The following is a 12,111-nucleotide window of genomic DNA, read 5'->3' as shown; positions in this document are numbered from 1 at the left end:
ATGCTAAAATATGTTAAATCATGCTAGCAAAGCGTTAACTCATGCTAGCAATGTGTTAAAACATGCCATTTCATGCTAGCAGAATGCTAAAATATGTTAAATCATGCTAGCACAGCGTTAACTCATGCTAGCAATGTGTTAAAACATGTCATTTCATGCTAGCAGAATGCTAAAATATGTTAAATCATGCTAGCAAAGCGTTAACTCATGCTAGCAATGTGTTAAAACATGCCATTTCATGCAGGCAGAATGCTAAAATATGTGAAATCATGCTAATTAATGCTAACAACATCATAAATAATGTTAGCTACAAGTTAACTAATGCTAACAACATGATAAAACATGTTAAATAATGCTAGTAACATGCTAATTAATTCTAGTAATGTGTTAATTTATGCTAGCAACATGTTAAATGATGTTATCAACATACGAAATCACGCTTGCAATATGCAAAAAATTGCAACATGCTAATTCATGTTAGAAGAATTTAAAAAAAATGTTAACATGTTAATCATGTTAGAAGAATGTTAAAACATGTTAGCAACATGATAAACCATGTTCACAGCCTGCTAATTCATGTTAACATGCTAAATCATGCTCACATATTACTTCATGCTAACAAAATGTTAAATAATGGTAATAAAATGCTAATTCTTGCTAACAGCAAGCTAAAAAGCTAACATGTTAAATCATGTTAATAACATGCTAACAAATGCTAGCAATGTGGTAAAACGTGTAATCAATATAATTCATGCTAGCCATTTGTTAAAACATGCTAGCAACATGTCGATTCATGTTAAATCATGCAGTGTGTTAAAACAACAATGCCTTTCTTTCTCTTTCCAATTCACTAAATGTAAAGCTTATGAAACTTTCGCTTTCATACGGCTTTGTCAGGCCGACATCAAAGTTTGTTCAAATAAACTTAACTCATCTAGTTTCTCTTGCAGGAGAAACATCTGACAAAGCTGATACTTAAATATAATATCACTGAGTCTCTTGAGCTCTAAAAGAGAAAGCTCTGAGCAATGTCATGAGACTGCAGAGCTGGCACGTCTTTTTGACGCATAAATCAATCAATTCAACCAACCCGTGCCAGTGTCAGTCATGCCAACGCATTCATGTGACGCTCCCGGAGGGTGGCATCATCAACAATGTCACCACTCTCGCCTGCCTCTTCCTCTCCTCCTCTTCCTCAGCGGCTCCCTGAAGACGTCTGGACAAACGCCAGACCAGATGTCATGTTCCCGAGCCTTCAGGTCCTTCTCCTGGAGCCGAGGCCGTGTTTATTCCGCGGTTTATATCATTAGTTGGACGTTTGAATGTGTGGTTGCAGCTGAAACAGGATTTAGACTGTTTAGCATTCAACAGCGTGTCCCAAAACAACCTCTGCTGCGCCTCGCCTGCATGGGACACAAAATGTTTTATGATCCAACATCATGTCTCTGCACACGTTTGGATGAATCCGTATCATGCGGTGGCTCAGAAAATAGCATTTGTTGAAAACTCAAAACAACATCATATTCATTAATTTATTGATTCAACTCATTTCAATTCAAATGTGTGACTGGAACGCAAGGATGTATAAAACAACTCGAAACAAGATTCAGTTCAAGTGAAAACAATTAATTCAGTCTCTGACGGATTTAAATTTCAGAAAATGTTGTTTAACAACAAGACAGAAATCAAGATCGAATTCAGTACTGCTTGAATTAATTTCAATGACTGAACATATTATGTTTCGAAACAACATAAAATTCATGGAATGGTTAGATTCGGTTCATCTCATTTCAATTCAAGTCTCTGACTGGAACACAATGATGTTTGCACTTTTTTGAAAAATTCCGGTAGAAATTACAGTAACTTACTGGCAGCAGTTTGCCAGTAAGTTACTGTAATTTCTACAGGAATTTTCAAAAATGTAAATTAAACTTACAGTAAAAATACTGTATTACTATTTACAGTACCATTTAACATTTTTACAGCATAGTATTTTTTTTACTGTAAAACATTCAATATAGTTTACTGTAATTCATTGTACACTTTTTCTATTTACTGTAAAATTGTTACTGTAGGTATCCTTGTTAGGTCTCCGTAAATAACAAGAGCAATGACAACTGTTTAACTTTTTTATTTTGTTTTTAATCATTCAATTGTAAAACTTTCAGTTTTCTGAAAGCCTGCAGCAACATTTAAACATAAAATTTTAAAACAATTCATGAACACATTCAGTCATAAAAACTTACAAATTCAAAAGGTCTCAAGTCCAATCTATTTACAAAAGTCCTTTCCACTGCAGAAACCAAAGGGCTGTACAGTAAAACAAAAAAAGCCTTTCTGTGATTGGTCAGGTTTCGCGCTAATTTTTTATACTGTATTTTGATTTACAGTAAATGAAAAATACTGTATTTTAATGGTGCCAGGGGGATATTTCCCACAATGCAACTTTAAAATACAGTAACATACTGTATAACTGTCCTACAGTAAAATACAGTTAATTTTACAGTTAAATACTGTGAAATTTACAGAAATTGCTAACAGTGTGTCAACATTTATAGCGCTTATGCAATACATATTTCAAAGCAGCTTCACAGTGCTAAAATAATAGAAACAATGAGGCAAACATCATCAAATATGAGACTCATTCAAATTCTGCTGTAAAGCAGTTCTAAAAAAGACAATAGTGTCATTATTCAGTTCAGTGTTGATTCAGTTCAGTTCAAAACAGTGGCAAGAAAAAGTATGTGAACCGCTTGCAGAATCTGTGAAAATGGGAATAATTTTAACTAAATAAGAGGGATCATACAAAATGCATGTTTTTTTTTTATTTAGTACTGTCCTGAATAAGATATTTTACATAAAAAATGTTTACATTGTGACACTGTCACACAAGACGCTTGTTTTACCACTCTATATATTATAATGATTTTATGTATATTAGAGTTTTAATAGGTTTACATGTTGTCTTAGTCATTTTAGTCCATTTTAGTCCTCTTATCTGTTTTAATGTGTGTATGTCTTTAAATGTTACGGGGTCCACCTGTCATGTGACTGATCCCATGACAGGAAACAGGAAGTAGACCAGCATAAAGGTGGCAGCATGGAAAACCAAGAGGGGGGCTACAAATGCACTGGTGATCACCTAACCTGGACTGTGGAGTTCTTATTGTCTCACCTTTCCAGTTCCACGCATTTGGATTCACTCTCACTTGGATTGTATATACACGGTTGGACACTTGCATAAGGACAATCAGCGCACTGGGACTCATTCGGACTGTTTTAGGGTAGGGTATTATGGATTCTATGCTTTTAACAGACTGAAGTTTCCTAGTTTTATTGTGTTGTTTTAAGTCTCTTGTGTACATTGTAAATACACCGTTGGTTTTCCACTTTACTACTGTTGTTTGTCTAATCCTTTTAAACACTTCATTATCTCACACAGTAGAATCTGACCCCATTTTAATACATGTAACTTCAACCAGGAAGACCGATTGTTACAACATATAGTCCACAAGACAAAAAAAACTGCTGAATTTATTCAAATGACCCGATCAAAAGTTTGTGAACCATTGATTCTCAATACTGTGTGTCATTCCCTGAAAATCCACGGCTGTTCTTTTTTGTTTTGTTTTGTTTTGTGTTCTTGAGTCTCTTCTTTGTCTTGAGCAGTTAAACTGCCTAATGTTCTTCAGAAAAATCCTCCAGGTCCTGCACATTCGTCAGTTTTCCAGCATCTTTTGCATATTTGAACCCTCTCCAGCATTGACTGTATGATTTTGAGATCCATCTTTTCACACTGAGGACAATTGAGGGACTCTTAAAAAAGAATCAAACAGTCACTGATGCTCCAGAAGGAAACACGATGCATTAAAGGGATAGTTCACCCAAAAATGAAAATCATGTCATCATTTACTCACCCTCAAGTTGTTCCAAACCTGTATGAGTTTCTTTGTTCTGCTGAACACAAAAGAAGATATTTTGAAGAATGTTTGTAACAAAGCAGAAAGAGCAACCATTGACTACCATAGTAGGGGAAAAAAATACTATGGTAGTCAATGGTTGCTCTCTCTGCTTGGTTACAAACATTCTTCAAAATATCTTCTTTTGTGTTCTGCAGAACAAAGAAACTCATACAGGTTTGGAACAACTTGAGGGTGACTAAATGATGACAGCATTTTCATTTTTGGGTGAACTATCCCTTTAAGGAGGAGGACGTCCAAATTTGTCTTATTTTTTTTCATTTAGTACTTCCCTTCAGAAGCAACAGAAGATACTTACATGTTTCCCGGAAGACAAAAAAATATTGATCTTCAAATTCAATCAGTTTTCAGCCCCCGGCTCTTAATGAATCGTGTTTCCTTCTGGAGCATCAGTGAATGTTTCAAACTTTTTTAGTAGTTGTGTTTGAGTCCCTCAATTGTCCTCCGTGTGAAAAGATGGATCTCAAAATCATACAGTCCCTGCTGGAGAGGGTTCAAATATGCAAAAGATACTAGAAAACTGAAGAATATGCAGGACCTGGAGGATTTTTCTGAAGAACATTGGGCAGTTTAACTGCTCTGGACAAACAAAGGACTCGTGAACAACATCACAAAACAAAAAAACAGCCGTGGGTCATCAGGGAACGACACATAGTGTTGAGAATCAATGGTTCATAAACTTTTGATCGGGTCATTTTAAAAAATTCAGCAATTTTTTGTCTTGTGGACTATATGTAAAAAAAATTTATGTAAAATATCTTATCCAGGACAGTACTAAATAAAAAAATAACATGCATTGTGTATGATCTCTCTTATTTAGTTAAAATTATTCCCACGCTCTGCATTGCACTCGCCATGGAAACCCATTCCATGAAGCTCTACACACTGTTCTTGAGCTAATCTGAAGGCCACATGAAGTTTGGAGGTCTGTAGCTCTTGACTCTGCAGAAAGTTGGTGACTTCTGCGCACTGTGACCCTCAGCATGCGCTGACCCCGCTCTGTGATTTTACATGGCCTACTACTTGGAGTTGCTGTTGTTCCCAATTGCTTCCACTTTGTTATAATACCACTAACAGTTGAATGTTGAATATTTAGTAGTGAGAAAATTTCAAGAATAGACTTATTGCACAGGTGGCAACCGATCACAGTCCCACGCTTGAGTTCTCTGAGCTCCTGAGAGCGACCCATTCTTTCACAGATGTTTGTAGAAGCGTCTTCATGTCTGGGTGCTTGATTTTATACTCCTGTGGCCATGGAAGTGATTGGAACACCTGAATTCAATCATTTGGAGGGGTGGTGTCCCAATACTTTTGGCAATATAGTGAATATATTAAAAGTACTAAAAAGTTATGTTCTAATTTTTAGAGCTGAATGAGGAAAGAGAGAACCTGCTGCGGGTTCCTGAGGTGAGAATTACAGAAGGTGAGCGCCTGCAGCTGTGTTAAAACGCCCCTCACATGATTAATGTCTGGCCGCCTCTTACACCTGACAGAGACGATGATGTGCTGAGAAAGAACGTGATATCTGCAGGCATGAATGTTTTCCATTGGCTCATTTCTGAGATATTAGAACGATGATTACAAATAAATAATATATGACATGTTATATTATATATTATATTCCTGTAAATATGCTAATGTTGACTGAAAATGAAATTCTGTCACCGTCTACTCACCCTCACGTTCTTCTAATATGCTGTTATTTGTCTGTGAAACACAAAAGAAGAATTTTCACATCTGTGAAGCTCAAAAAAAGGATGGTCCATGAGTTTTAAAGCTTGTTTATAGCTCACTCTCACTCAAATTGCACATTATGTTGCCACACACCAAAACCAATGATGTTTGACATTGAAGCACAACTGTTGAAATCATTTGAATGAAATCAAATTGGACAATTTTTTTTGTTTTTTGTCAAAACCCTGCCCTACATTTGTTCTTTTGTTCTATGTTGCTCTGGATCGGCGTATACGCCATTGAAGAGGAGTGGACCAACATTCCACAGACCACAATCAACAACCTGATCAACTCAAATGAGATGTGTTGCACTGCGTGAGGCAAATGGTGGTCACACCAGATACTGACTGGTTTTCGGACCCCTCTGGACCCCCCCAATACAGTAAAACTGCACATTTTAGAGTGACCTTTTATTGTGTCCAGCCTAATGCTGCGTTCACACCAAACGTGAATAGAGCGTCTGGCGCGAGTGATTTCAATGTTAAGACAATGGAAAGGCGCGTTGACGCGCGTCTGGAGGTCCCGCGGCGCGAAGGACGCGAATCCGCCTCATTCGAGCGTCCAGTTCGCGCGAATGACGAGAATTGGACGCGAATTGAGCGTCATGCGCGAATGGTGCTTTTGTGTATTCACGTGTTTGAAGCGAATTCGCGTCTGACGCCCGAGTTGAAAAATTTGAACTTTGGCGTCGTGTTGAAATTCGCGCCGCGTTAACCAATCAGGAGCCTGCTCGCTGCGGTCACGTGGTAAAGTGACGTGATGAGAAACCCTGCATAATTTACAAATACAACTATTGTGTCACAAAATGTCGTTTTAAGACTTTTTCAGGTGAGAATGTAGTTGTTTAAAGCTCAAATCTGTGGTTTACTTATAAAGAGAGCGCCTATTTAATATAAAATAATCTTGTGTTTTTGGAGTTGTGAGATCCAGGCGATCACCGGGCAATCACCGCTCATTAACCCCAGCGAGAGCAGCCTTTCCTCTCCCAGTCCTTCTGATGTTTGCCACTGGCTCTGATGTCCTGTTGTGGTTCGTCTTGTGTAGATCTAACGGGTGATCTTTGGTGTCATGAATCATCATTTGTTGTCTGCCTAATCGTTTTGACTGAGGGCAAAGAGAAGTTTCATAACTTTATATTTTAAGGATATTTAAATATACATGCAGTGAAGATAATGTAGGAGTTGCCTGGACCACATTTGCGTGGCTATTAATGCTTAATATATATTTTTAATGAAAATGAAAAGAGGCAGAGTGGTGTTTTATGACATTTCTCCTAGAGTGCCTTGAACGCGCGTCAATTTCGCTTCCAGCGCTCGATTTCTATGCACGTCCAATTCTCTGCGGACGCGCGAATGCATTCAAAATGTTCGCGCGTGAAACTAGACGCGGTAGACGCGATTTTGACGCTCTATTCGCGTTTGGTGTGAATGCAGTATAAGGCACACCTGTGCAATAATCATGCTGTCTAATCAGCAATTTGATATGCCACACCTGTGAGGTGGAGGGAATATCTCGGCAAAGGAGAAGTGCTTACTAACACAAGCCACGTTTCCATTACCCTTCAAATTGCGCAAACTGAAATTGCGAATTGAAAATACGCCCAATGGAAATGCGTCAATTTTGCAAAAACTCCCATATATCGCAAAAAAGTTTTTACGCTAGCATGAGGTGGTTTTTCAGGCAATTCGAAAAAGTTAATTTTCGCAAAACTGCAATGGAAACAGTTTTTTTCGCATTTACGGGTCACCTGGTACGGTCACGCATTGCTCCCACATAGGGCCTACATATAATTTTTTTTCCATTCAAGTATGTCTAATAACGAGATCTTATGTTGTTAAAACGACATATATTTTCTCCTAATAAGGAAAGTGGCGTTACTTGGTGCAACCACAAATATCATAACTATCTATAGGACTACTGTTATTAAGACATATATTCAAGAAATGTATTAAAACAGAAAGTCGCTATAGTTTCAGCCTTGCTCAAAGACTGAGGAAACAGGCCAGTTACGCATGTCAATCCATTCCCGACGATCTTGGTTTGCTTCTTATTTATTAAATATACAGACAAATAGTTGATTAAACATTGATCAAAATTAAAATACAATTTATACCAAACAACATTTATTTTAAAGAAAGACTTTCTAGAAAACACAATTCAATGAAGTGCTCAAAAGCCATGTCCCCAGATATATGTGCATTTGATTATGTGCCTTACTCATGCTGCTCACTTTTCATAATCAACATATGAAATTAAAAGATTATAATATTTAGACATAGCCTAACTATATAGGCTAAATAACTAAATAGGCTACGTTTTCTTTAACCCCCGGCGAAGTCGTCGGTGCCTTTTGATGGATTTTTTTCCTTATTCCAGCCGAAACAACTCACAATACTCTATCCTTTTTAGCCATACAGATAAGTGCAATACATAATTATAAACAGTAAACTGTCTACTTTTATTTGTGTACACTCACAATAACAACAAAGGCCGTGGACTCAGGGAACAGATTATTTTGCACTCCACTCCAAACGCTGTCTTCATTTCAGAAATATATTTTGTTTATTAAAGGCAAAGTTTTTCATTTCAAAAGCATTTCTAAATTCAGTTTATATTTCCAACAAACGAAATTACAAGCCAAAATAACGTAAGTTACCACCATGCAAATTCAAACTTTTCGCTCGTCTCTGTATGTGGCAATGCGTCACAATAACCTGGCGTATGTAAAAGTCGATCATTCTTTACAGATGATGGTATGTTTGGACAGAAGACGAGTTCTTTATTAAAGGGGTGGTAAAACACATTCTTTTGAAGGCTTGACTGTGTTTGTGGGGTGCACTGTAACATGTGTTCATGCTTCGTTTAAAAAAAAAAAGGCTTATTTTTCATATATTTGACCTTTATTCTACACTGCTCTGTCCCTCCTTGTAAAACGGTCTGATGCTTTCCGGGTTGTATGAAGCCAGTCCCTCAAAAATACGCAGTGGGCTCAGATTGGTTAGCTGGCCCAGTGTGTTGTGATTCGCTAAACGCCTAGTGCACGTATGTCGCAAACGTCACGCCCCTTACCGGAGGCTGTGCTTTGGTCAGTATTAGAAACAACGGCGTCAATAAAACCATCTGAGCCCGAATCAGACCCAGAACATTTGAGTGAAGATAATCGAGCAGAACCTGTTCAGTCCTCGAGAGTAAAGACTGCGGATCTATAATGATCGCTACTGAATGGCACTTTAACTTTTGTATTTTTAGAATGATTACAGCCAAATATCTGTCGCAAGAACTAACCCAAAACAAACACTAAGCACTGGCTTTAACTAGTAAGTTAGCCAAATCACACACAGAACCATGTTTAGCATGCCTGTAGATAAACAATACATAAAAGCTCTAATCAAAGAATCATTTACACTAATGCCAGGTTCGCTGTTGAGATTTTAACGTTAGTGTTTGTAACGTTAGGTGTTCGTCGGATAACGTTAAGTATGAATGAACATTTAACAGACTGGTTTGCAGAACAGCGTTGTCATCTGTTTACTTCCTTGCTACAACCTATTACAGGAAAACACATCGATGAAAAATAAATCAGACTTACAGGTTGTGGCCCGTGAACAGCTTCTGTTTGTAAATCCAGCTTTCAGGACAAGCCGTTGTGCATATCCTGTATTGAACTCGCGAAGTTTGTGGAAGTTTGTGTTGTCCTCCGTGAAATGTGCAGCGCGCGCGTCGTGCATCCACGCACCGGCAGTGTTTTTTTCATGCAGCTGACGTTGTGCAAATCCGGCATTGAAATCGCGAAGACGGTGGATGTTCTCCTCCGTGGATGTGCTGCAGGGAGCCCTGCGCGCGCCTGATTCCCCGCTGACTCAAACACACGTGCACATAACATGCTGTGTGTTAAACGCTCTGCAACGCATCCCCGTCCCAAGGAAGGCTGAACAGAGCAAGTACCCCAGACCTGCAATCCGGATGAATATAACAGCGTTTCCTCGGCATCGCGGCAACAACACTCCAGCCTAACTAACTTATACCACAACAGCGCCGCGATACAAAATGCCCCCCCCCCTTATTTAATATTCTCGGAGGAGGGGTTTATGTAAATATTGAGCCTGTTGATGTCACCAACCCTGGAGGAATGTGTGTAGTCGCCTACTGGTCGTTTGCTGTAGTTCTTAGAAACTGATTTCTTTAAAAGCAAATATCTCCCTTTGCTTTAAACTTTGAACGTTGTAACTTTGCAGATGTTGTTTATGCTCAAGCAGCAACATTACACGCCAGCTAAAGTTAGAATAGTGAAATCGTGGTTTACCACCCCTTTAAACTCATAAAAAAACAATAGAATATAAAATGCCACAATTTATCATGACACCTCATATGTGCCGCTCAAGTATAAGGTGCTTTCCTTGCCATCAGTGCTTGGATAACACGCACGTCTCTTTCCATTAAAAATAATGGCGTGCGGTGGCTGGGATACACATAAACCTAACAATATACGTAGCATGATTTTTGGAATGATTTATCACGAAAGGAAAAAAATAGTTTTAGTCACATAACATCAGTTAATGGAAACGCTGTCATTTCACAATATTTTTTTATCGACTTTTAGAAAATATCGCAAAAGTTTTGCGCAAATCTGTAATGGAAACGTGGCTACAGATTTGTGAACAATATTTGAGAGAAATAGGCCTTTTGTGTACATAGAAAAGGTCTTAGATTTTTGAGTTCAGCTCATGAAAAGTGGGGTTAGGGTTGATATGCCACACCTGTGAGGTGGATGGTTTATCTCGGCAAAGGAGAAGTGCTCACTAACACAGATTTGTGAACAATATTTGAGAGAAATAGGCCTTTTGTGTACATAGAAAAAGTCTTAGATCTTTGAGTTCAGCTCATGAAAAATGGGGGCACAAACAAAAGTGTTGCGTTTATAATTTTGTTCAGTGTATGTCACAATAGGGAAGAAAAGACTTCAGTTGCATGCCAACTTTAAGAGAATGAACCATTCTGAATCTCATAAATAGGTTTAAATGACGAAATCTAGCAATACGTTCACACTTGGCAAATGTCATATATATGATAATTAACCTACATGAAGAAGTTCCATCTCTTTTGCTGTATAGGAGGGCGAATGTGTCACCAAATGTTCTGGTTGAGCAAATTTAAAGACAAAAGGTTTTCCTCTTCCTCCACGATCTCGCTGGGTCGAGCCACATCTGCCAATGGGCTTCTGATAGACCACAGGAGGATGAATCATCCTGCCACTCACAGGGAACACTGACTGGAAATTAAAGGCATATTTCATACTGAAATTCACTAAGGACCTAGACGAGTCTCCATGGAGATAAAGAAGCAGCAAATTTGATTTTTATATCCAAAGACCACAGGACTGATTCGCAGAAGGCCATTAAAAACTAAAAATAGGCACACCTGAGCAAAGAAATCAACTATACGCAAAAAAGCCAAATCATTTGTTTGGCGAATGTTGTTTAGCTCATAATAAACTGAAGGATTTAAAACCAACACAAAATCAAAACTGGCTGAGCATGAGTAAACCATGACAGGTTTTTAATGAGTTTCTTTAAGCGCTTCCCAAAGACTTCTGAAAGACACACACTGTCCTAGTGTGAATGAAAGTGATGAAGAACAGAAGGTGTGTTTATGAGAGAACAGCGATATGAAACTGAACAACAACACTTCACACTGCAGACATGCTCAATATATACTGGCCTTTTATGAGACGTTTGACCCCATCGTCCCGTCCGCTTACGGCTTTTTATGAGGTTTTTCGGCTAGACAGATATGCAGTCTCTCGCTTCAGAGTTACAGTACATCTAAACCACGAGCAAACAAAGCAATACAGCTAAATTAAACTATGATAAAACATCCCCCTTATGCTGAACAAATATTTCACAATTTTATCTACTGTTTCCCAGTATCCTTTACACTACACAAGAGGATTTCAACTTTTTAATGGTTTAAAAATAGGAGCAAATGCACAGCCATATTTAAATGCATGTGCATAAAATATTAACACTTTACAATAACTAATTAAGATATATAACTAAGAACTAATAATGAAAAATAATTTGAAAGCAATAATTAATATTATTCCATGGTCTGTCTGACTACTCAATTGTGATTGCCTGGAAAGTGTGCATTAACTCTTTCCCCGCCAGTGTTTTTTTAAAAAAAAGTTGCCAGCCACCGCCAAGGTTTTTGATAATTTTCACAAAAATGTAATGGCCCCAAGAATATTTTGTTGTATGAATATCTTCGCATGCCATAGATCAAAAGAAAGAGCAGACCATCTCTTTTTAAACACACACACACACACACACACACACACACACACACACACACACACACACACACACACACACACACAAAAAAACAGTTTTATTCTAGG

The sequence above is a fragment of the Gobio gobio genome (genome assembly GCF_949357685.1).
Source record: "Gobio gobio genome assembly, chromosome: 16".
Taxonomy (NCBI): domain Eukaryota; kingdom Metazoa; phylum Chordata; class Actinopteri; order Cypriniformes; family Gobionidae; genus Gobio; species Gobio gobio.
This window is presented reverse-complemented; position numbering follows the sequence as displayed.